The 23,796-nt window shown below is 44.5% G+C and overlaps 2 long non-coding RNA genes across 4 annotated transcripts; both read left to right on the forward strand.

The window, feature by feature from the left end:
- Positions 1–33: 33 nt before the first annotated feature.
- LOC118601639 lies at positions 34–10,772 on the forward strand. 3 transcript variants are annotated; one of them, XR_004950422.1, is made up of 4 exons: positions 34–527; positions 1,680–1,735; positions 8,169–8,421; positions 8,768–10,772. It is a non-coding gene; the product is annotated as an uncharacterized LOC118601639 (long non-coding RNA). The 3 variants fall into 3 exon arrangements; XR_004950421.1 differs by having other exon boundaries at positions 8,169–8,417; XR_004950423.1 differs by lacking the exons at positions 34–527; positions 1,680–1,735 and adding an exon at positions 6,665–7,683 and having other exon boundaries at positions 8,169–8,417.
- Positions 10,773–12,615: 1,843 nt separating this feature from the next.
- LOC118601765 lies at positions 12,616–19,290 on the forward strand. Its single transcript, XR_004950585.1, has 2 exons — positions 12,616–16,259; positions 16,690–19,290. It is a non-coding gene; the product is annotated as an uncharacterized LOC118601765 (long non-coding RNA).
- The last annotated feature ends 4,506 nt before the right edge of the window (positions 19,291–23,796 follow it).

Raw genomic sequence — 23,796 nt, forward strand, 5'->3', positions numbered from 1 at the left:
CCCACTCCACGTGAATATTAATAAAAATCCCCGCCTCCAGGGAAAATCAGAACAAACCCATCCAGATAATACATATATCAAGTATGTATAAACAAAATGTCACAGACTTGGAAACTTGGTGTCTTTAGCTCAGTCCCCTTAAGCTCATGTTGATTTTTCCTATAGGCTTTATTTTTCTTGATCAAACAAATGTCGAGAAGTTGGATCGACATGGGAGAAGCTGCATTCTTCTGGATCATGGAAATTGGAATTGGGGATCCGCGTTTTGGAATCCGGGTGCCAGCATTTATTACGCGCGAGGTCTGGCACTTTTATGCAAAAGGGTCAGAATTCCACCCTAAAGCAGAGAGAAGGCTAAGGGGACGCCTCCTAGGCTCCGGCGACAGAGGCAGAGAGCTACTCTCCGGATTGCAGTCGTGTGTCTTTCCTTTGCCAAGCCGTTTCTTACCGTCATCGTGCCAAGGGAGGCCGGTCCAAGCCGGCATGGGTCACCAGCGTCCCCATGGCCAGAGTGAGTGGAGACCCTGGTAAGTTCTGAAAAAGAGAAGATGGCCTCCCCACGGGCACTGTCTGCACTGGCCCAAAGGCGATTCCAAGGGGAGCGACCGCTCAAGGTCACGAAGTATCCGAGGAGACACTCACATGTCCCCTGCACAGGGCCAGGGGGATGCAGCTGCTCTGAATAGGGGGGGACGGGGGGGGTGACTTGATTTGTTTCTCTCCCCTTCTTCCAAGTTCTGGGCAGCCCCTCTGCATCGCCTTGGGTGCCGCTGCTGTTGGTCTGGGCGCTGGACCCAAATGTGGGCAGGGGTTGGCGAGGTTTCATTCTGCTCTTGGGAGGAAGGTCTGAGACCTCCCCATTGCCCCTGCCCACTCTCTCGACTCAAAGCCCTGGCAGAAGTCCTTCCTTCTTCCTGTTTCTTAGCGGGCATGATACATCTGTGTCCTTCCATTTCATCCTTCTCTTTCCTCTTCGGCCTGGGATCCCGTACTGGCCCCTCTGGGACACTTGCCTCCAGAGGCTCAGGGTTTGAGAGGATGAAGAAGCCACGCAAGTTTCAGCCTTCTTAAAGCTGGTGGTCTCACTCTCAAACTGTAGAATCCGATAGACCTCACAGGAGGATATTATAAAAGTCCCATGCAAAACGGGTCACACAGAGGTGGTGAATAAAAGAGAAAACCCAGGATTCGAGACCTGACCACACCTTTCCTCGAATGATTTGCTGTCTCCTCTGCCTATAACACTCTCCCTCAGGACTTCATCCACCTGGTCCATCATCACTGTTCAGGTCTTAGCCTGGATGGCATATCTTGGGAACATCATTTTTAAGGCCCTTGCCTCGTATGGTCCCTATCCAAACTGTACCTCAATATCCTTTCTACTTTGAATGCCATTCAGCACCATCTAAATGGTCCCAACTCTTTATCAATCACACCTGTCTTGTTTACTATAGCCCCTTGAGGGACACCTGATATGTCATAGTCCCTCGAGAAAATACTTGTCAAGTAGACTGATAAAAGGTTATAAATGAAAGGTATGATTTGTTACGGTTGAACTTTAATTAATCTTCTTAGTTTTAATGAGCATTAAAGTCTCACCTTTAATTAGTAAACTAACACTTGAATACTCTTTCTTCATGTATAAAGCTCTTGTGGACATGTTATTATTTGACTTTCAGGCCAAGAAGCCATGATGAGTTGCATTTTAAGGGCGAGAAAGTGAAAACCAGAAAGGGTAAGCGATCTGCTCAAAGTCACAGAGCTAGAAAGAGGTGGGTTGAGGTTCAAAACATCTCTGCTCACTCTCAGACCATGCATTTTTCATTAGGCTATGTTTTTCTCAAATGAGTCTATTGTGGGCATACATATGCATGTATAGATTCCTTTGCGTATCAGGTAATCAGAGTCTAATGCTCTGGCAAGTTTTATTTCTTGCAGGACTCTGTTTAGTGGAGCTCATACTCATTCATAACAGACTTAAAAGTGATGAAAGACGTAAAGAAATCCACAGGAGGAGGAATCCATGAAATCATTTCAATGTTAAGCCAACACTTTCCATTTTGGTGATGTTTACCTATTTTTATCCTCCTTCATTTGGGGGATGTTCAACAATTAGATCTCGAGGCTGCCGCTCCCACAGAGTTCGCGAAAGGAAGCGAGGCGTTATTTGTAAACGATGATTACAGTGTGGAGGGGAGGTGGGAAAGTTCTAACATGAGCATCTATGGGACTTCTGACCCTGAGGACAGACTTTGTTTTGCATGTTCTGTATTTCTGGAAGTTTCCGAAGCTGATGAGGGAAATAGGACCAATGATTAAATCTTGACAGAAAACATTCCTTGTCGCTCAGCCCCCTCTCACCCAGTGAGTAAAATTTGCATCACAACCTGGTACTAAGGAGTGAGGTCTGAAATCTACTGTGTGAAATTACATCAAATAACAGTTAATCATTTCGTAACTGGAGATGGTCAATGTTATTGATCTTCTAACCTAAAATAAAAACCAAACATGAATGACTATTCAGTAAGTCACCTTCTTTCCTTCCTTCCTTCCTTTCTTCTTCCTTCCTTCCTTCCTTCCTTCCTTCCTTCCTTCCTTCCTTCCTTCCTTCCTTCCTCCCTTCCCAATTAATTGAAAGCAAAATTTTTCATGTGTCAAATTTCACTAGAATTCGCATCTGAAGTCTGGACTCTTATGCGAAGTTCTAAAAAGATGTCTGAAAACTGGGCAGAAAAGATGATAAGAACCAGCTTTTTCAAGAGAGCCATTTCCTAAAAATAATTTCCAAAAAAGAAAAATAAATGCTATAGTGCTTCCAATTCTCAACTTGGCTTGAATTGAGACCAAAAAAAAAAAAAACAAAAACCCTAAAAAAAACCCAACTTTGAAGTGTGATGGGAAAAAAATACATTTTTACCTTTGACTAGATCATTTAAATTTGGTTAGATATAAAACTATCAGGGGCGGGGGTTATGTCAGTTTTTAAAACGTCATCAAATCCTCCTGCGACCCCATCAGCTTAAAGAATCCTCCACAGGCCAGGAGGGATTTGGTCCTTTGCCTCCAGTTTCGCCCCACAGTCCCTGCCCCAGAGGCATGTAAAATGCCCCCCCTTGGCATATAGGTGAGCCTCAGAGAATGAAGGACATCCATGTCAACCCTTTCCAGACCCCACAGGCCGGAGGTGGGGATCTCCCTGACTTTGGCCTTCCCAGAGAGAAGCTTTTCTTAGGAGGCCACAAAGTTGAAATCTTGTCTTAAGAGTAAGTGTTCTAGAAACAGATGTTGAGACAAAAATTCACGGGCAATTTATTAAAGAAGTGCTCGTGGGAAGAATCCTAAGGAAAGTGAGGGAAGCCAGTCAGGGGAGGAGTAAGCCAAGTAAGGGTGTGATCTCAGGCCAAGGCCACGTCCCTGCCTGTTTCTGGAGAGAGTTCTGGAAGGAAAGTAGCGTCCTCGGTAAGGGAGCAGGGCTTTCTGCTCCTGCCCGAGTCAGCTGGGCTCAGGTTGCTGCAGGAACTGCTTCCTGTTCTCAGTTTGCCTCAACTCAGAACTCAGAAGCCACTTAACTTCTTTTTTTTTTTTTTTTCCCCTAACTGAAGATTCAGGCAGGTAGTGAAAGATGTGTGTGGCTCTGTTCAGTTGAAAACAGAATCATGACCACATGCCAAGTTTTAGGGCATTATCGAGGGGGAAGAACATGGCTGTGTTGTGTTCTGAGAAAGACCTTTGACATTTCAAAATTATCAACAACAAAAAAATTTTGACAGAGTTTAAGAAGTCAGCTTCTCAAGTCATAGAGTTTAGCATGGAACAAATAAGGCCAAGGAAAGATCTCCTCATGAAGCCAACAGAAACGCTGGCCTTGTGGGTGAGCTGGCTTTTAAAAGTCCCCTAGACCTGTGACAAGGCCAGTTTCTCCTGCTTGGCTGTAAGCAGATCTCTAGCAAAAAAAAAAAAAAAAAAAAAAAAAAAGGCAAATGGCCCTGTCTGAATTCCTTAAAAGTTTACATGTCCTGGAATTTTTTTTTTTTTCATCTACTGGTTTTGGAACCAGGTCCCATAGGACAACCCGTCCCCTAGTCCCCAGGCTGGTCGATCACCTGCCTGTGATCACTAGTTACCTGGGTCCCTCTGCCCCGCGGGCTCCTGGCAGAGAAGCACACAACCTCCAGTCTACTGCCGGGGTAGGGTGGGGGACGGGGGCGGGGGGGGTGGTCTCCATCTTCCCACAACCAACCTCAACAAAAACAATTCTTGCTCAGGAAAACAGTGAAGCTGTTTTGGGACTTCCTCACATTCTTTAAGGAGATGGCACAGAAATTATCCAAAAAGGCAAAATCAAGTCGATATAGCCTTCAAGCTATTCCTCTCAAGGGCGACCAGCCTACCTGGTGTACCACGACTGTCTCAGTTCTAGCACCGAAAATCCGAACTCTGACCCCCATCCAGGCTCAGACAAACCACGATGGCCGGTCATCCCAGGGCCCTGTGTGTCCTTAGCTCTCTTGTGGTCAGCTGCCGAGCTTCAACACTTAAAAAAAATTTTTTTTGAGTGTTAATACTGGCATGGTATCCGAATTTGTCAGCAGCAACTAGACACTTGCCAGGGCACATATAAAATCCAGTTTGGTCAAATGGGAACACGTAGACTTAAAAAGTTAGACGCAGGAAATGCCCGACACTTCGCGTGGAGGCCGGCCACCCTCCGTCCAACCTCCCCTGCAGTTAGTGGGGGCTGCTGGGTCCCCACCCACGGCGTGGCCTGGGAGCTGGAGAGTTGCAAAGTACCCCCCCAACATTAGCCGGATGGCGGTCCAGTTTCCACTTGCCTCATTCGAGTTGGACTTTATTGTGTGTGCAACCTTACATTGTATGTTAAACACACACTGAGTGAACTGCTCTGTGGCAATTGCCATCAGGGCTAGGTATAGAATAAAGACTATTTTGCACAGGTGACAGCGTGGGCTGGTAAATATGAAAGCAACATCTAAAGGGGACAGTTACCGTCCCCACGTCACTGCAACCAGAACGACCCTGCCTTCTTTTCCAAGCCCAGCTGATTCATTTACCTGGCAATGTGTTACCTGCTGGCCCACATTAACTCACCTCTTCTCATTCTGTCTTATTGTTGTTGTCAATTCCGAATCAACCAAACAGGGACCCTATGTCCATCAGACGGCGAAACACAATATTTTACACACGGTAGACTAAATTCGAGTCCAAGCTCCAAGAATTACATTTATGTTATGTTTTATTTTTAAGTGCCTCTGTAATTATTTTATTTATGTATTATTTTGTATTATTTATGCAACCCCTTTTATTTTTTCTGGCTTCATGGAGATATAATTGACATACATCACTGTGTAAGTTTAAGGCGTACAGCACGATGGTTTGAATTATATGTATTGTGAGACGATGACCCTGATAGGTTCAGCTAACATCCACCTTCTCATGTGGATACTAGAAAAGGGGGGATGGGGGGCAGGGGAGGAAGAAGAAAAGGAAAAAGGAAAAAAAAATCTTGCGATGAGAACTGTCGAGATTTACTTTCTAAGCGATGTTTCTGTATATCATACAAAGGCCACGTTTAGAATATTTAAAATAGAACAGTACACAAAATGCTATCATCTCTCTGAATAATTTTAATGACCAATTGGGTAAGACAAAAGTAGGGGTATTATTATGCTGTAACTCTCTCATTTGTTACTTTCTGAATCACTTCTCTGTGAATTCATTTCGTTTCTATCTCTGATAACCACAAAGAAAAATGTCACTAAAATGCTGATTCTGCATGAATACCCTTATTCTCCACATGACAGGAGAGTCTAGGAGAATTTTCAGGACTCCTCTTAGATATGTAGTCTTAGCAGAACTAGGGAAACAAGTGGGTTTTTTACTTTGGGATGTTTCCCTTTGCAAAATTGTAACTTTTTTGCCAGATATTCTAGTTAGTGTGGAAAAACTGAGCAATTCAAATTGGCCAAATTATGTAAAGGGAAAGATCTCAGCCAAGTTGTCACAAAGGGCTTCATGCTGAAGACGTATTGCCACTATAGAAAGAGGGTGTTGGGCACCCCGTCGATTTCTTCTTGCTTTAACCTGCCGGAGAAGCTGCAAGGGGACCCCGTGCTACACAAATTCATTAAACAAAAGAATGGCACCACAATTCACAATAGCCAGGAAATGGAAGCAACCGAAATGCCCATCAACAGAGCATTGGATAAAGAAATTATGGTTCATATATACAATGGAATATTACGCAGCCATTAAAAAAATGAAATCCTACCATTTACAACAACATGGATGAACCTAGAGGCCAGTATGCTGAGTGAAATAAGTCAGAGAAAGGTAAATATCATATGATTTCACTTATATACAGAATCTAAGGAACAAAAAGAACAAGCTAATCAAAAACAGACTCACAAATATAGTGGACAATTTGGTGATGGACAGAGGGGAGAGGGGTTGGGGGGCTGGGAGAATGGGGTGAAAGGTTAAAGAAGTACAGATTAGTAGTTGATAGATGGTCACAGGTATGGGGAGCATGGCATCGGGAATGTAGTCAGCATTAATATGATGGCTAAGTGGAGGGCCAGGGGAGGAAGCAAATGGGGGAATCGTTTTATGAACTATACAGATGTCTAACCAATGTACTGTATACTTGAAACTAATTTAAATAAACAATATTTTTTAAAAATTGGCTCAAAGGGAAAGCCGTCTGAGGACATTCTCACTTTATCACTGCTTCGCCTTGTCGGATACACTCGTAGAGACTGTCGAATCAGCAGCAGAACAAAGAGATGATAAAGAATGTCAATAAAAGGGCATTTCTCTTATTGTCCTCTTCAATGGCCCAACCTAAGAGCAGAAGCTGGAGAATCACGAGGCAGGTTCGGGCTCCTGAACCCAAAGTCACGCAGCCTGCGACTTCCTTGACATCTGACAACACCTCGCAGACTGGAGATGGGGTGACCGCGTGGATTTTCTTTACTCGCCCTTAAGAACCACCCCGGGGTTCTTGCGGCTTCGTGCAGCTGTTTCTGATCATGTCCTAGAAAGGATTTTCTGTGTCTGCCGTTTGCACTTTTCCACTAGTTTTGGTTTGCCGTCGTGGTCACCCTCAGCTGGAGCGAGTGTAGACTGACGACTCACTCTTCAAACCGCCGTCGTTGGAGAACTCCTGCTCATAGCCGAGAACTTGCCTGAGCTCACTTCCCTTCTGATATCTGTGTGCGAAACAGGCAACTGTGATTCCGAAGGAGCACATTCCGGTCTGCGAGTTAGTGATTAACAGTTGTCACAGTGGAGCATTGGCTTTATCAGCTTAGACTCATGCCAATCTCTTGGGCAAACATGGTTAGGTTTTATTTGTCAAATTGCTTAATGGTGAACCTTATCTCACTGTTTTACAGTGTAGAGACCCACAGAAAAATTGAGCCTAAAATGTAACCCTTGCCTCAAAACACTGAGTCATTTTATTATTTCTTTCTGGTAAGGAGGACAGTCTAATCGGGGGCGGGGTGGGGAGAGCATATGTTTAGTCCCGGATAAGTGTGGCTTTAATTCTAGAACAGCTGCATGCCACCAGCTGCATGACCTGGGAAAGACAGCTGTCTTCTCTGAGCTGGTTTTTGCACTAGTGAACTGAAATTTACCTGTCAGGGTCCTCATGTGGTTGAGGTGAGGAGAGGCATGGGACGTGTCTAGCCCTGCAGGGCTTAAGAGGGCAGTAGGGAGCGGATTCCACAGTGAAGGGGGCCCGTGTCAAGACACTCTTCCTGCCCATGGTACTTGGCCAACGTGACAGGAAACTTACTTGTTTTGCCTGAAATCACATCCAGAAATGGTCACGTGCAGATCTCTGTTCTAACACCTAGATTTTCCTTTCCTCCTCTGTGTTTGAATTGTGGGACAGGTAAGCTGGGTACTCCAGGTAAGCTGGGTACTCCAGATCCTTCAAATCTCCTGTGTTTTCATGGGTTTTTATACAGAGACCCCGAGCTGCCTTAAAAAGCTTTAAATGATTTGCATTCCTTCCAAGGACGGCGGCAGGGTAGAGACTAGAGTTCCGTGAGTCTTACTCTATTTGTTCTATCGCGAACCACTTGAGTAGTCAAATAGTTCAGATTACATGAATAAATAGAATTTAATTGGACTGCTCCTAGGAAACCGAGTTTAATGCGCCGATTTTCCCGAGGTGCCTCGCGTTGCCGTGGTCAGCGCAAGGTCAGTACCACTTGGGGGAGCATCGTTTCTAGCCCCTCCCAGGTTATCTGCAGTCCCAGCAACTGAGTCTGAAAACCCGTCTCCTATCTTCATTTTAGAGCCTGAAATGGTACTCGACGCATTGCTCAGATGCCCCTTCCGTTCCTCGTTTGCTCGCGAAGTGTTGACGGCAGCCCGCACCGAATCGGGTGGGTACGTGACGTATCTACTTCGCTGCCGTGCGTAAGTGTAGAGGTGCGCGGGTGAGGGGCGGGCCGTGACGGGGGGGCGTCTGCCATGCTGGTGGTACGACGTGCTCTTTCCTGGCCATCAGCGTACAGTGAAAACTTCCACCCGCATTGCAGAAACCACTGGGGCGGGGTCGACAGGGGCCGGTTTGGAAGTCACGGCATTTGTCGGTTCGCTGAGTCCTGGAGATGGAATTTCAGTTAAGAGGGACGCCTGCGTCATCGCGAGTCTTCCTGGCGTGTGTCAGTTAGGTATTGGGTTTCTTCATGAGGTCGAAACGAAGGGGGTAATGAGCGGCTTCTTCCCACAGCTCTGCGTGCTGGAGCACGTGCGTGTGTTCACGAGGGACGTTGGGGAAACACAGGACCTAGGCACGGACGAGCCCAAACGACAGCAGAAGCGCCCGCCTTGCGGCCGGAGGCCAGCTGTACCCGCGGCCGCGCAGAGCACACGATTACACGGCGTGGAAGAGATGCCTTTATTACCATCGTTTACGTTCGAGGTTTATTCCGGAACTGCCTGTTTTCTTAAAACTGAAGATAACTTCTCACTTTAAAAGTCTCCTGTCAGAAGGGCTAAGTTCAAGTCTGGTTCTCAAACACGCTGCTTGTGAACAGACGTTAGGTTTGCGGAGTAGATACACGTCCCTTTAACACGCACGTACACGCCATGCTGGCCAGGTAGCAAGTATTGTCACAACGCAGGGCAACGTAAAACACCATTTACCTCCTAAAGATTATACTGAAATTCTGCTTGCTTTGTGATCTGCTTTCTCTTTATGTTTTTTAATTGAAATAGAGCACTGAAGAGATTCATACTTTGCCTAAATGCTTGACCCCGATTGTCACCAAGATTTCAAAAGCACTCTCTCCAAGTCATAGCTCATTTCTTAACCCCTAGCGGATAATAAGGACCACGGGAATATCCTCACTCCACACATGAGCTGCTGTGAATCCAAAGGAAATCAAAGTCAGCCCGGGAATTTTTTATTTTTGGCCTGCGTTCTGCAGAAAGTTTCCTCCAAACGTTTGTCTTCGTTGTACGCCGACAGTAACCAACAGCCCTGGATCTGACTGAACTTGGCAATACAAGATAACTCTAGTGAGCTCACTGCTTCAAGAAAAATCAGGACTGTGTTAGTGGGCTTGATCTTATCCCATACAACAAGGAAGCGAGGCTCTGGCCCAGACACACAATTCATTTTAGTTCTAATAATAGCAACTGCCGTTTGCTGAAGCTTACCATGGGTCAGGGATTTGACCTATTTTATGTCCACTGCCTCATTTAATTATTATTCATTATGAAGCTTACTATCATATTAACAAATCGGCGTCTGTGAGATGGTGATGATTCTTCCCTCCCTCTAAGTGAGCACATTGAGTTTCAGATTAAGTCCAAGTTCAACTAGCGAGTGATCTGAGGCACAGAGTTGCAAATCTTAGTTTCACTTCAAAGGCTGCACACTGAACGGCTGTATCTACAGCCACCTCAGTGTTAATCGAGGTATGGACCGCACTGTGACGAAGGCTGGAATGGCCAAAAATGAATTCGTGCATCAGACCAGGTCCTGCTTGACTTTCAGCTATCGACGCGTTGCATCATTTAAAAAATATAGGAACGGAATTCTTTAGAAGGTGACCTCACGGTCTGCTTTTGGATGCAGCCTTATGAGAAGGATCCAGGAGATGGGATTGCGAGGCCGCTGGGGGCCTTCCATACTTCCGTTCAGTAGTATTGTTAGCCTAGTGACAATAATAAAGTAGAGCAGAGTCCCCCAACCCCGACTACGCATTAAAAAGGCACAGAGAGACTTTTTAAATGGCTGAGTGATTCTGACGTGTTTGGTCTGGGGAGGAGCTTGGACATCAACGTTGTGTTTAAGACCCTAAGATGACTCGAAGGAAGCCGGGGCAGAGGACCAGGGAGGTGGGCATGGTGAGAGGGCGTGAATCGGAACCGGGACGGACACCCAGATTTCAAGTTCGGGTCTCCGGCCCTCGCCTCCTCCCCCTGGGCCTCCCTCTCTGCCGTCCCCGTGACGATGGTGCCCATAGAAACCTTCTGTGGTCACAGAAGGGCCTTGCCTTTCTCTCCAAATCAGACGTGAACCACCAACCCCCAAAAGAGCATCTTAGACCCACAGCATCAAGGTGGTCTTCTAAATCTGGGGTTCTCTTAGCTGGCCCTTTGGTCTGCTCCCTTTCCACAACTCCGGTTACTTTGATGACCTCTCACTAAGGAGGAAAGAAGCTGTTCTAAGTTCCAGGTACCTACCTACTGGTTCCCGCTAGCTCTGTAGAATAAACACCTTAAAAGGTACAACGAGACACACCACCACGGTCACATCAGCTACAGGGCTGTTTCCCTTTAGGGCTGGGAACAAAAAGATTTTTAAAAATGTCCTCCATTCCCCCACTTCCCTAAGTCATTTTGAACTCAAGGCTGTGCAGGGACTTGGGTGCAATCAGAGATAAAGATCTTTCTGGTCGGGACTTACTTCTGCCCAGAGGAGGCAGCTGGGGACCAGAGGGTGCTGGGTGGCCCCTCCTGCCAGGGGCGTCAACAATTCTCTTGAGACACTCTCCCACCCACTCCATGTTGGACAGAGGCAGCAGCAGGTGAGGTGGAGGGAAGTCGGCTTGGCAACCTCCAAGCAAGAAAGACAGCAGCTCTCTATTGGGTCCGAAGGCCCCATGCAGGTCGGGTTTCTGTGCCATGCCTGAGATGTGGGCTCCTCTCTATTTCCCTGGTATTTTTAGAGTCTCAGCTAAGGGACCAAAGTCCGCCCCTTTGTCCTCACTTTTACAGAGTGTGTATACAAGGATTACTGGGTATTAGGCCTGGGGAGAGCGGAGGAGGAACCTGCTGGTCTACATTACTTGCCGACCCGCCTCCAAACACCTTTAATCCGGTGTAGTCCTTTCTTTCCCTCTGCCAGACTCTAGCGGGTGAGAAACTGGTTCGACCACAAAGCGCGCAGTGAGCGGGCACTGGAAGCTTTGTCTCAGGTTCGGTTTATGTAAACGAGAAGGTCACGGAGATGGGACGTTATTTAAGAATCAAAAAAGGAAGAAAAAAAGTAAAGGCAGTGTGTTGGTGCCTTGAACTTGGGGAATGTTGGGTAAATAAAATTATCAAGCCAAAGGGCGCGGGGTCCAGGAGGGAGCAAACGGTAGGGATTCAGCTCTCCGCCTCCCCACTGGGGGCAGCGACCAGCCCTGTCTGTCACTGAACTTTCTTGTCTGAGTAATTATTGAGATTTGGGCTAAATCTCAAGTGTGTCAAGCTTTATGTAATCTAAAGGTGCCATAAAGGAGGGCTCAAGCTTCGGAGTCGCTTAGCAAGTCTCTATTCAAATCCCAAACGGACAACAATAAAAACGCAAGTATAATTAGTTTAATGCCAAAACACGGCTTATGTCTAATGCAGAAACACAATAGGGCCAAACAGTTCGTTTTTAAGAACAGTTATTGTATGGCAATAAAATACACTCTAGCACAGGGGGCGGCAAACTACGGGCCCCTAGCCAAACATGGCCCACCCCCTGTTTTGGGAAATAGAATTTTATTGCAACACAGCCATAACCATTTGTTTACAAGTTGTTTACGGCTGATTTCATGCTAAAATGGTAGACGTGTACAGTCGTGGACAAGAAGCATGGCCCGCCACGCTGAAAATATTTACTCTCTAGACTTTGTCAGGGAGTTTGCCAACGCTTGACCCAGCAGATCAGACAGATAAAATGGATTATTTGAAAAAAGGGTTTCTAACCACAATAAGTAGAGAAGTCCCAGGAAAAAAAAAAAAAAGACTCTTTTCAATAAGTAATTATCGAGCACCAACTAAGGGCAAGGCTTGTCCTGTGAATATCAGAGAATACAATGATGCATATTTCATAATCCTGCCCTTAAGAAGATTACAGTCCAGTAGGAAAAGTCAGAAAGAAGATAAATAATTCTGAAAGGTTAGACCTTGAAAAACCATCCAAAATCTTAACTTTCTAAAAATTTAGCCCAAATCTCAATAATTACACAGACAAGAAAGTTCGGCGACAGGGCTGGTCGCTGACCCCAGTGGGGAGCCGGAGGGCCGAATCCCTACCGTTTGCTCCCTCCTGGACCCCGCGCCCTCTGGCTTGATAATTTTGGTTGCCCGACACGCACCAAGTTTAATCAAGCATCTACCCTGGCCCAGGAGCTCGTGGGCTATGGAGGCGCCAGTGAACACCCAGTCGGGCTTCTAAGTCAGCAGCACCTTGTTCACCTTGAGCTTCTGAGTCAGCAGATGTATGCGTCAGTCGTCAGGGGAGGAGGAGTGCCCGAGAAAAGAAGGCAGGTGGGGGTGAGGGGAGTCAGTGAGGCGGATGGGAGGCCGAGAAGGTGTCACGGATGAGGCTACTTTTGGATAGAGACCCGTAGGGACGGAGGAGCTGCCGGAGGAGACAGCAAGAGCTCAGGAGGGGAGGAGCTGGAGAGGAGAAGATGCCGAGCATGTGGTCAGGGCTCAGGGGAAGGAACCGGGTAGGGCTTCACGGACCATCATAAGAACTCGACGTGAGGCCACAAGGGGCATTTAAAATGGCCCGAATGTTAGAGAAAGCCTTCTGCCGTCAAACCCCTCGCCCTGGGGTTTTGTCAGGTTTGGCCTCAGAGGGTTTATCTGTGGATATGGGGGAGGGTGAGGAAGCCCCATAGGAAGTCCTGGCACTGAGGTCATTGTCACTGAGAAGCAGCGGTGGGGGCAACATGTTCTCGGGAGCGACTCTGAGCCCATCCGCGAGCACCGCGGCGCTGGGGCCCCGACTGCCTGTTCCGTTGGCGTAAACGACCGAGAGGGCGTGGAAAACGCACCGCTCGAGTCTCGCCTGCACGGAGCCAATGGCCATGCGGGAGAGGCGACAGAGCCCAGAAGGGCAGACGACACGGCTCCTGGCATTCACGCTCTTATTAAGGACAAGCCCCCTCCGTGGGCAGAAGAAACCGGTCTGTCACACATCAACCCCGAGTCTCTGGGGACAAAGGGACCTCAGAGAGTAAGTGACTCGTGAGAAGTGCAGGCTGAAAACACCACATAACCCAAGAAGGGTGGCAATCCCGCACTGTGTCAGTGGGATCCCTTACGGAAAAGCCCTTGGGGGCTGCCCAACCCCACGCAGTGTCGCGACCTTGCTGTTCGTCGTGAAGAACCCGCATCCGGGACAGCGAGCCCCTTTCTACAAGATAAGAACCCCACGGAGCTGCCCCGTCTCCATCCCGCACCGGCCCACGGGGAGGCGTCCTGCGGCCATCATCACAGGGGCCGCGGTTGAGCTCCGACGCCCCAACCTTCGGTGAGCCACCTGGAGCAAAATCAACACCCCATCCCACAGGAAGGTGACCAGGCGGCCTCGCAGCTGGGGAAATTGCAAGCCTGAAAATTCTCAGCAACGAGAACACGCCTCACCGAGCGCAAGCCAGACACTTGGCGCCCGCTGCCCGTGACGCAGAGCCCCCGACCAGCAGGAAAACCACAGCAAAGGGCCGTGATGCCGCCAGAACGCATTCCGCGGGCCGTCCAAGGCTATTTTTGTTTTACGATAAGGTACAACATGTTCCATGATGCTCTCTGCCCCGAACTTTTTCAAATTGTATTTGCATATTTATTAATCCCAGTAAATCGCAGAGCCTCTGCCGTTGATTAGAACAAATGAACTAAATGGGCTGGTGTCCATTAACGCTATTGTTCCACAGCAGTAATGACACACGGGTCATTTTATTATAACACTAAAAGCTGGTGCCACCTGTGGACTCTAGAAGGCTTTTCCGAGAGATGAGCATTTTGAGAAACTAAGCCCCAGGAAAACAGTTTTACAGACTAAACCCCTGCATTTTTTAACTCTCTCTCTCTCTCTCTCTCTCTCCTCTCTTTTAAGAGAAGTCAGTTGTGGAAGCAATGTTTGGTCAAGTGTTATTTGGTCAAGAAATGTACTAAATCTTTGCAATAGAGACTTCCAAGAACTTTACCCATAAGAAAATAAACGTTCCTGTTTTAACTTAGACTCCATAAAAATTAAAATTGTTTTGGAAGAAAGAATGGCTTCCCTGAAACCGAATGGGTATTCAACAACTCAGATGCATTTTGGGAACAACTTTCCATTCACCTCCAAAAGGAAAACAGACAACCCGAGTAAGATGACTCAAACGGCCCAGACAGCGCAGTAAGACTCACGCTCAAGAAAAACTTCCTCGCTAATGCTTAACTTGTTATCATAACCACTTTTGCTTTTTCAGAACTTCCTAGCTACATTTTAACCAGTTTCAGCCAGCAAAAATGGACAAAGTGCATTAAACCAGCCAATCGGGCTCCCTAAGGAAAGCTTAGACGTGATGAACTGTTTTTATCCTTTGCAGACTCTGGAAAACCCAGAGGTCAAGAGAGGGTTAGCCATCCGCAGGGCCGCGGTGGGAGGCAGCGCGTCTAGATGGCCGTTAAATAATAAAGGGTGGGGGGTAGTAATCGCTGTACTAAGCGGACTTTATCATGGTGGTCCTTAAAGAATGAAGGATGGCGGGAAGGAGAAATGATCAGTAAATCGAAGTAATAAATCTAACTATTCACAACAAAGAGAAGCAATAGGGAGGTCGCCCGAGAATCAGCGGCAGCGCAAACGCTCGCATGTGTACATTTACACCTCATAAGCAAACACAAATAAACCAGGATTCCCGTTCCGATTTTTTACCGCCAGTTTTGCTGACAAGGTCAGGAGACTTGAGCCAAACATCTGCATCAAATGATAAAGTCACGGCAAAAATGCCTTTTTTCCACTGCAGGGCGGTCACTCCGAAGCTGACACATGGAACTGCTTTCTGCTTCCACTTAGAGGGGAGACGAGAGGCCAAGCCGAGCTCCCCGAGCTAGGAGCGGTAGCCCCGTCCGCCCCTGGGAACCCTAACGGGTATGTGAAGATGAGGCGGGGGGTGCTGGCCTTTGCCATATCTTCGGTTTGCTCGTCTATGCTGTACCTCGTCAGTCGTCTAACTATTATTTTTATTTAGTTTTTATAGGGCACCAAAAATGTGCTTTGGCGTTCAGTACCTTTTCTGCCTTCCCAGCTACAATGGAAATTACTTTTTTAAGCCCTTCGAAAGAAAAAAAACTGGGGGAAAGGAAAAAAAAATAACAAAATAAATCAGGCCCTCAGAAGAGTTTTTCCCAAACTCATGTGTTCGGATTCTCTGCTGGGGGGTCCAGTGGGTCACCCATGCTTTTTCTAGGGAAGTAAGGTGCCTTTGCCAAGTGCCTTCGGTGGGCATTTGAGGTCTTTTCTGATGGTGGCGTTGTGACCGTGGGTGGGTCAGAGAGCAACTTTTTGAGAACCCAGCAACGGTTATAAAATTCGATGCTGTAACGTAAAAGTCAAATCGAAGAGACCTCTTTCTGGTCGAACCTTCGTATTAAGTATGAACGTGCCTCCAGGAACATCTGGCCCCCTGGAAAAAAAACTGAAACCCAAAACAGCGACAATGAAAAACTAGTTCCGAATTCTTCTCCATCAGCTCCACGTGGACGGGCCTTTTCTCCCTCCTGGAACAGGCAAGAACCACGGTTCCCGCGGGGCCGTGGACAACGGCTTGTTTCTACCGTTGACCTTCATCCGCGAACACCCGGATGCTTGCTGTTGTGGTTGCCAGCTGACCAGGGTGGTTGGAACGTACCCACCTCCCCGAGTGACTTGCCTCCCAGCCGCAGGGTCGTCCTGACCAGGGAGGGAGCAGCCTCTGAGCGCTTCGCGAGGAAAGCACAGGTCAAAGAAGTGGAGAGAGGTAAGAGGTGGACATGTCTTGCCCTATAGGCTTGTTTTTCCCCAGCAAGCCCTAGACGATGGAGTGCTGGAAAACACTTCTATCTAATCATTCGATTTCTCCCCTCCTTTCTTCCCGCTGGGAAAAAATTTCTTCCTCTTATCAATAATCTTTCAGAGAACTTCCCTCCTTGGGGTTAAAGCATTCCAGTCTCCAACTTGGAAGTTAGTATTAAGCTGTTTTGTTTGTTTGTTTGTTTTTAATGTGTGTGTTCATTTCATCTTTGCAATATAGCAGGAGGGTACATGTGTTATTGTGATCAAGCTTCAGGAGGCCTGAATTTATATGCTTGTATTTATACGTGAACATATACTCTGGGTCCCGCTGTGGCCTCCCAAAATAGCTATTAGCTCCCTTCTTCAAGTTTCCCTGCTGCTCTTCTGTCATTTAGAAAAGGCCACATCACTGTAGTTCGCTGGATGGACCTGGTCATCTGCCAACAATGAGCACAGTGTCTGCGCACCGTTGGAACTGATGGACAAGGCAAGGTCGGTTCCCGCATCCAAAGGAGGAGCAGCCGGAAGAAGAGCCTGCTCTAACCTGGCCTTGCTCACCGCCACCCGCACCTGCTCCTGCACTAAGTCAGTCCGCGTGACCGTAGCTAACACTCCGTTGTTCCCAGCCATCTGTGATGGAGAAAGAAGATGACCCAGCCGGTGTAGTGAAAAGTGTGACTCTATTTCCGATGCCTGGCCGCTGTCAATCCCCACCTTTCCCCTCCCCTTCCTGTTCCACCTCCAGGAAGCTGGAGACAGCCTGGGGACCGCCTCCTTTGGTGTGGGTGAGAAGTTCAAACGTCACAAGCCCCAGCCCTCACACGAGAACCCTCCTCCCAGCCTCATCTCCTCCCCGTAGTGAAGACCAAGGCAGGCTCCTTTCTCTGTTGTACTGAGCTATTTTGGGATCATCTTGGGAGTCTGCCCTGCTCACCCCATAAAGCCTCATTATGCGAGTAATAAACTCTTCTGTACTCTCTTGGTGAGTGCACGTGTAGCACCACCGTTCTCAACATCCGATCCGAATTTCATATGAGGGAGTTCATCTCACATCTGGAAGATCTTTTTACAAGAGTTTACTTAACAGGACGTGCCTTTTTTACCCGCCGCTGTACCCCGCCTGTCTTGTGGTGGTATACCAGCCAGCCCTCTTCTAACAGGAAGAAGCAAACCTGGGCTAGGAAAGGCTGAGTAGAAAAAAAAGAGGGAACTTGGGTGTTTGATGACATTGGGTATCTGCTCTGGACCTCTCGAGTCATGAAAGACAAGCTAAATTTGTTCGTCCACTTGAAGCTGAAGACAGTTCTAAATACAGAGTTGAGACTATTGGAAATCAATACTTTTGCTGAGGTTCAAATAGGTGAAGATCATAATACTTGTACCACACCTAGGACTAACCCATTCTCAGGAGAGGGCTTCTGTAACTAAGGGTGGTCCCTGAGTATTTTCTGGGCTGAACTGATTTGGGGGAGAAGCAAGGTTGTACAAACTCACAGAGAGAGCATTGTGGTTGGGAAGCTACCCACATGTCTGTCCCATACTGTCAACAGGTCCAAGAGAACCGAAGTTCAAGGAGAAAGGCCTATGTGTTGAGCCAAGAGAAAAGAATGCGAGCTTCCCCAACCCATAACTCTCAGTGGAGGATGCTCACACAGGAATGGAAAAAAGCCATAAAGAAAATGATGACAGGTTTCTTCTAATAAAATTAGAATTTGATTTGATTCACATTTAAACGGGGCAAAACTTTTGGTATGTCTACAGTTTTGTAAATGGACACAATGAGCCAGTGCACGTGATGATGAAGAAGAATCACGCAAGTTAGAGACAGGACATCTGACCAAATCCAGCTCCACCATCACTGCCCTCAACAGGCCACACAGTATGTCGCGTCCTCACCTGGTAGATAATGCAGGAGGAGGGGGAGGGAGCCAGGGGCAGGCCTCCTGGGGTCTTTCCCCGCGAGCACTGTGATGACACAGTACAGTGTTGCAGGAAGCAACACCCGACAGAGGAAATCAGATGCTCAGACACCTTTGTTGGAGGAAGGAGAATTTTTTAGCCATTGGAGCACGTGGGGCTTAACAGCACCAGAGCCCGAGCTCCCCTTGGTTAGATGTCTTACAGTTTATAGACCTCTGCAGTGCCCATGCAAGGGGCATGGGATTCCTTTGTCTGAGGTTCTACATGTACCTTGTGACTCAGGATGGGGAAGGGGGAGTTTTGGGTGGTGAGCTGCAAGGAGGAAGGAATTTTCAGACCACTGGTCTTATCTGTTTACAGGTCGTTTGTCTCGTAGGTGTGACAAGAGTTTCCAGAAGATCCATAGCATGTGGTTAATCTATACCCTGCTGAATCGGTCATTTCTGGAGGCCCCTCACTTTGCATTTTTCAGATGCCTCCTCTCTTCTCTTAACAGTATTTATTTTCTGGAGATATAAATGAATTAAAAGTTTATAGGCAAACGAAAGTAATAGTAAGATTACAGAATACAAATATTAACACAGTCCAAACCATCTATCTTTAGAAAAACGACAAACTGATTTTAAAAGAAATCTTCTACATCAAAGGTCCAAGTGTTTGATCGTCACATTTCTCTTTGTTGTCAGTAACTTCCGGAGTGTGTCACAGACCTAGAGACACTGATGTCTGTGGTCTAGTGCTTTAAAGTAGTTTTAAATACGCGATATCGAAGTATTTTCGACAGTCTATATTTCAAAGACAAAATGCTACACGTTCGTATTGCTGACAGAATGAACATATAATCAGCCGAAACAAAAAGACACATTCCCCTGACCACAGTGCTCCCCGAGATAGCAATGGAGGTGTCCACGCCTTTTCCGGGAGTAACAAGTAAGCTCAAATTCTAGCTCAACTTTTTGGGCAAAAGAAGAGAGAGTTTGATCAAAACGTGAAGCGGTTTGTTGAAAGATCTAACAAACAATGGCAAAAAGAAAAAGAAGGAACGCTTATAACTGCTTTAAGAAAGCTCCCTCCCCCCCCCCACACACACACAAAAGAGCTTCTGTGTTCAAAAAGCTATTAAATCTACTAAAACTGTTCATCGACCACGTTGATTTTTCTTGATCTCAGCTGAACCCCAGCACTTCTCGATTTTAGCAGGAAACCACCTCACGTGGGCGTCTAGACACCACACTCTGTTCGAGCACGGAGAAAGTGAACTAGCAGCGCACCGAACCTGCCGGACGGGATGGCTTACTCTGAGTCAGAAGACACCTCCGTTGCCAGCTTTGCATTTCATTTCATTCTTAGACTTGTCTGACTCAGAATAAATTTTAAAATTCAGGAACATAAATCATTGCAAAGAGCATTCGCTCGTTATTTAGCTTCCCAAAATAGCGGCTGCCTTTATGCATCAATTCATATTTTTCGAAATGTTTATCTAGGCACCGATGACAACACTCAAGCTGGGTCTCTATAACCACGGGCACCTCAGACACTGAGACGGTATGACAGTTTCGGTGTGTTGTCATGAGGGCTCCCAGCTGTCAATCTCTCTTTGATGACTAGGTTCGAATCTGTACACCAGCCTTGATCAGTCCTTTGAGCCGGTCACAAAGTTATGAAGTCCCTTAACGGCTGCTGTGAGATCTTCCTAGAAAGAAGTTGTTTCATTTGGGTATTTCTCTTTGGTCGAGAAGGATTCCCAGGGCCACCGTAACTACTCATGTTACTATACTATATACAGTTTTTATTCAAAATATGATTCAGAACTTATAACATATACGGATTAATCTATTTGACAATGACAGTGGAAAGGAGGTGGGCAGGAACACAGTTGTGTTGGAGCAGGAGATGGTACCAGATGGTAACTTGACTCTAGGGAACAAAGAGAACCCCAAAATGAAAAAGAACACTGATATAACAAAGTCTTCAGATACATACTGCATCTCCTTTCTTCTTTCAGCTTCCTTGTAAGATAAACAATTATATAAATTAATAATTATAGCAAGGTCTTGTTGGATTTGTCACGCATATAGAGGAATTTGTATAACAAGAACATCACAAAAAAAGAGGAAGAGGGTATAGTGCTATGTAAGAATAGTTTCCATATCTCGCTGGAATTAAAGTATCATAAACCTGGCGTTAATTCTGGTCCATTAAGGTTGACTATAAGCCCCAGAAAACAGTTTACTATGAGCCACTAAGAACATAACTCAAAAAGCTATAATCAAAAATCATTAGAGGAATTAAAATATTAAGTGATTATTAAAATATTCACTTAATGCAAAAGGAAGTAGTAAAAGATGGACAGAGAAACAAAATATGATATGAGACATAGAGAAAGCTAAAGTAAAATGGAAAACATATCCGACCATATCAATTACAATGTTAAGTACGAATGTATTAAATGGTCTAATCAAAAGACAGAAATTGTTAGATTGGAAAAGAGAACATTATTCAACTCAATGCTTCCCACAGGACACAGAACAAAATGCAAAGATACAAATAGATTGAAAATAGATTGATAAAAGATAAGTCAAGCAAACAGCAACCATAAGAGAACTACTAATATCAGGCAAAATAGACTTTAAGACCAAAAAAAAAAAAATGTTACTAAAGATAAACAGGACATTTTATGATAAAAAGATCAATCTATCAGAAAAATATGATAATTAAAAAACAGATACACTTAACAACAGTACCCTAAAATACACAAAGCAGAAACTGACAGAAACAGAAAAAGAAATTGACAGTTCAGCAACAGTAGTTGAAGACGTCTATATTCCACTTTCAATAATGTGTGGTACAACTAGGAAGAAGATCAAAAGGGCATAAGACTTGACCAACACTATAAGCAAACAAACACTGATAGACCATCCACGCAAGAAACAGTAGAATATATATTCTCCTCAAATGCACATGGAGCATTTTCCTGAATAGACAATATGCTAGGCCATAAAACAAGCCCCAATAAACTGAAAAGGTTTGAAATAATACAAAGTATGTTCTCTGAACCACAACGAAATACTAGAAACTTTTGGAAATTAACAGATATGTGGAAATAAAATTAGGCACTCCTAAATAACCAATGAGTCAAAGAAGAAATCACAAAGGAAATTAGAAAGTACTTTGAGATGAAAGAAAACAAAAGACAACATGTTAAAACTTACGAGTTCAAGTAAATCAGGGCTTCTAAGGAAATATATAGCTGTAAAAAAAAAAGCTATGTTATATATAGCTATGTTAAAAAAAAAGAAGAAAAATTTCAAGTCAACGACCCAAACTTCTACCTTAAGACAATGGAAAAATAGGAGAAAACTAAAGCCAAAATAAGCATAGGGAGCAAATATTACAAGCTGGGGCAAAAATTAATAAAATAGAGATTAGAAAAATCACGCAGAAAATTAATTAAGCCAAAAGTTGCTTCCTTGAGAAGATTAACAAAATTGACAAAATTTTGGCTAGACTAATAAAAAAAAGAGAGAAGACTCAAATGGTTAAAACCAAGAATGAGACAGTGATAATCATTATCAATCTTCTAGAAATAAAAAAGATTACAAGGGTATAAACATTTGTATGCCATAGGCATAGATGACATGGATGAGTTTTTAGAAAGATATAAACTACTATAACTAACTCAAGAAGAAACAAAATCTGAATAAACCTGAAAAAAAAAATTAAAAGATTGAGCTGCTAATTAAAAAACTTCCCACAAAGAAAAGCCCAGATGATTTCACTAGGGCATTTTACCAAACATTTAAACAGAAAATTAATAGCAACCATTCAAAAATTATTTGGAAAAAAAAAAAAAACAGAAGAGGAAGGAGCAATTTCCAACTTATTCTGTGAGGCCAGTATTACACAGACACAATGAACAAATAAATGCATCGTAAGAAAACTCTCAAGACCACTAACCAATGTATTTTATGAATACAGACACAAAAAAAATTCTCGGCAAAACAGTAGCAAACCAAATCTCTGCTATAATCGAGTGGGACATAACCCAAGAATGTAAGGCTGGTTTAACAGGTAATAATCAACCAGTAATGCATCACAGCAATAGAATAAAGAATGAAAATTACACGACCATCTCAGTAGAGCAGAAAAAAATATTTGACAAAATCCAACATCTATTCATGATAAAACACTCAACAAACTAAGAATAAAAGGAAATTTCAACTTGATAAAGGATATCAACAAAGAAACCAGATTGAATGCTTTTTCCTCAAAATCAGGAACAATACAAACATATCTGCTTTTACCACTTGTATTATACTAGAGGGTCTAACCTGGGAAATTAGGCAAACAAAAGAAATAAAAGCCATCCAGATTGTAAAGTAGAAAGGAAAAGTTACCTCTATTTACATATGGCATAATATTGTATATAGAAAATCCTAAGGCATCTATTAAAAGTATTAGAATAAATGAATTCGACAAGATTTCAGGATACAAGATTAATTAACAAAAAACCATCGTATTTGCTATATACTAGAAATGAACAATCTGAAAACGAAATTAGAAGACAATTTCATTCATAATAGCATCTAAGAAGAATAAAATATTTAAGAATAAATTTAACCAAATAGTTTAAGACTTGTACACTGAAAATGACAAAACATTGTTGAAAGGAATCGGAGAAGACCAAAATGAATGGGAGGATTTTTCATGTTCACAGATCTAAAGACTTGGTGTTGTTAAAATGTCAACACTCCTCAAATTGATCTACAGATTCAATGCAATACCTATCCAAATTCCAGCTGTTTTGCAGAAATTGACACGGTGATCCTAAACTTTTTATGGAAATTCTAAAGATACAGAATAGCCCAAACAGTCATTTAAAGGAGCAAAGTAGAACTCACACTTCTTGATTTCAAAATTTATTACAAAACTACAATCAACAAAACAGTGTGGTACCAGCATAGGAATAGACAGAGATCGACAGAACAGAACTGAAGAGTCCAGAAATAAACCCTCATATTTATGGTCAACTAATTTCAACCAGCATATCAAGACAATCCAGTGGGGGCAGAAAAGATTTTTTCAACAAATAGTTCTGGAACAACTGGAAACCCATGTGCAAAAGTTGAAATTGGATGCCTTCCTTACACTATACAAAAATAAATAAATTGACTCAAATTAGACTGTAGATCTAAAAGTAGAAGGTGAAACTATAAACCTCTTGAGAGGAAATATGAACGTAAATCTTTGTGACCTCGAGTTAGACAAAACCTTACATATGACATAAAAAACACAAGTGGCAAAAAAAAAAAAGGTAACTTGGAACTTATTAAAATTAAAAAACCATTAGGCTGCAAATGATACTATCAAGAAAGTGAAAAGATGACCCACAGAAGGAGAGAAAATATTTTATCGGATAAGAAACTTTTATCAGATAAGAAACTTAAGCCTATATAAAAAATATTTAACAAGTCAATAATAAAAATATAAATAACCAAATAAACAAAATTGGTCAATAAAAACATGAAAAGATGCTCAACATCATTTGTTATTAGGGAAATGCAAATCATAACCACAATGTG

This window comes from Rousettus aegyptiacus, unplaced genomic scaffold, assembly GCF_014176215.1.
Source record: "Rousettus aegyptiacus isolate mRouAeg1 unplaced genomic scaffold, mRouAeg1.p scaffold_m13_p_4, whole genome shotgun sequence".
NCBI lineage: Eukaryota > Metazoa > Chordata > Mammalia > Chiroptera > Pteropodidae > Rousettus > Rousettus aegyptiacus.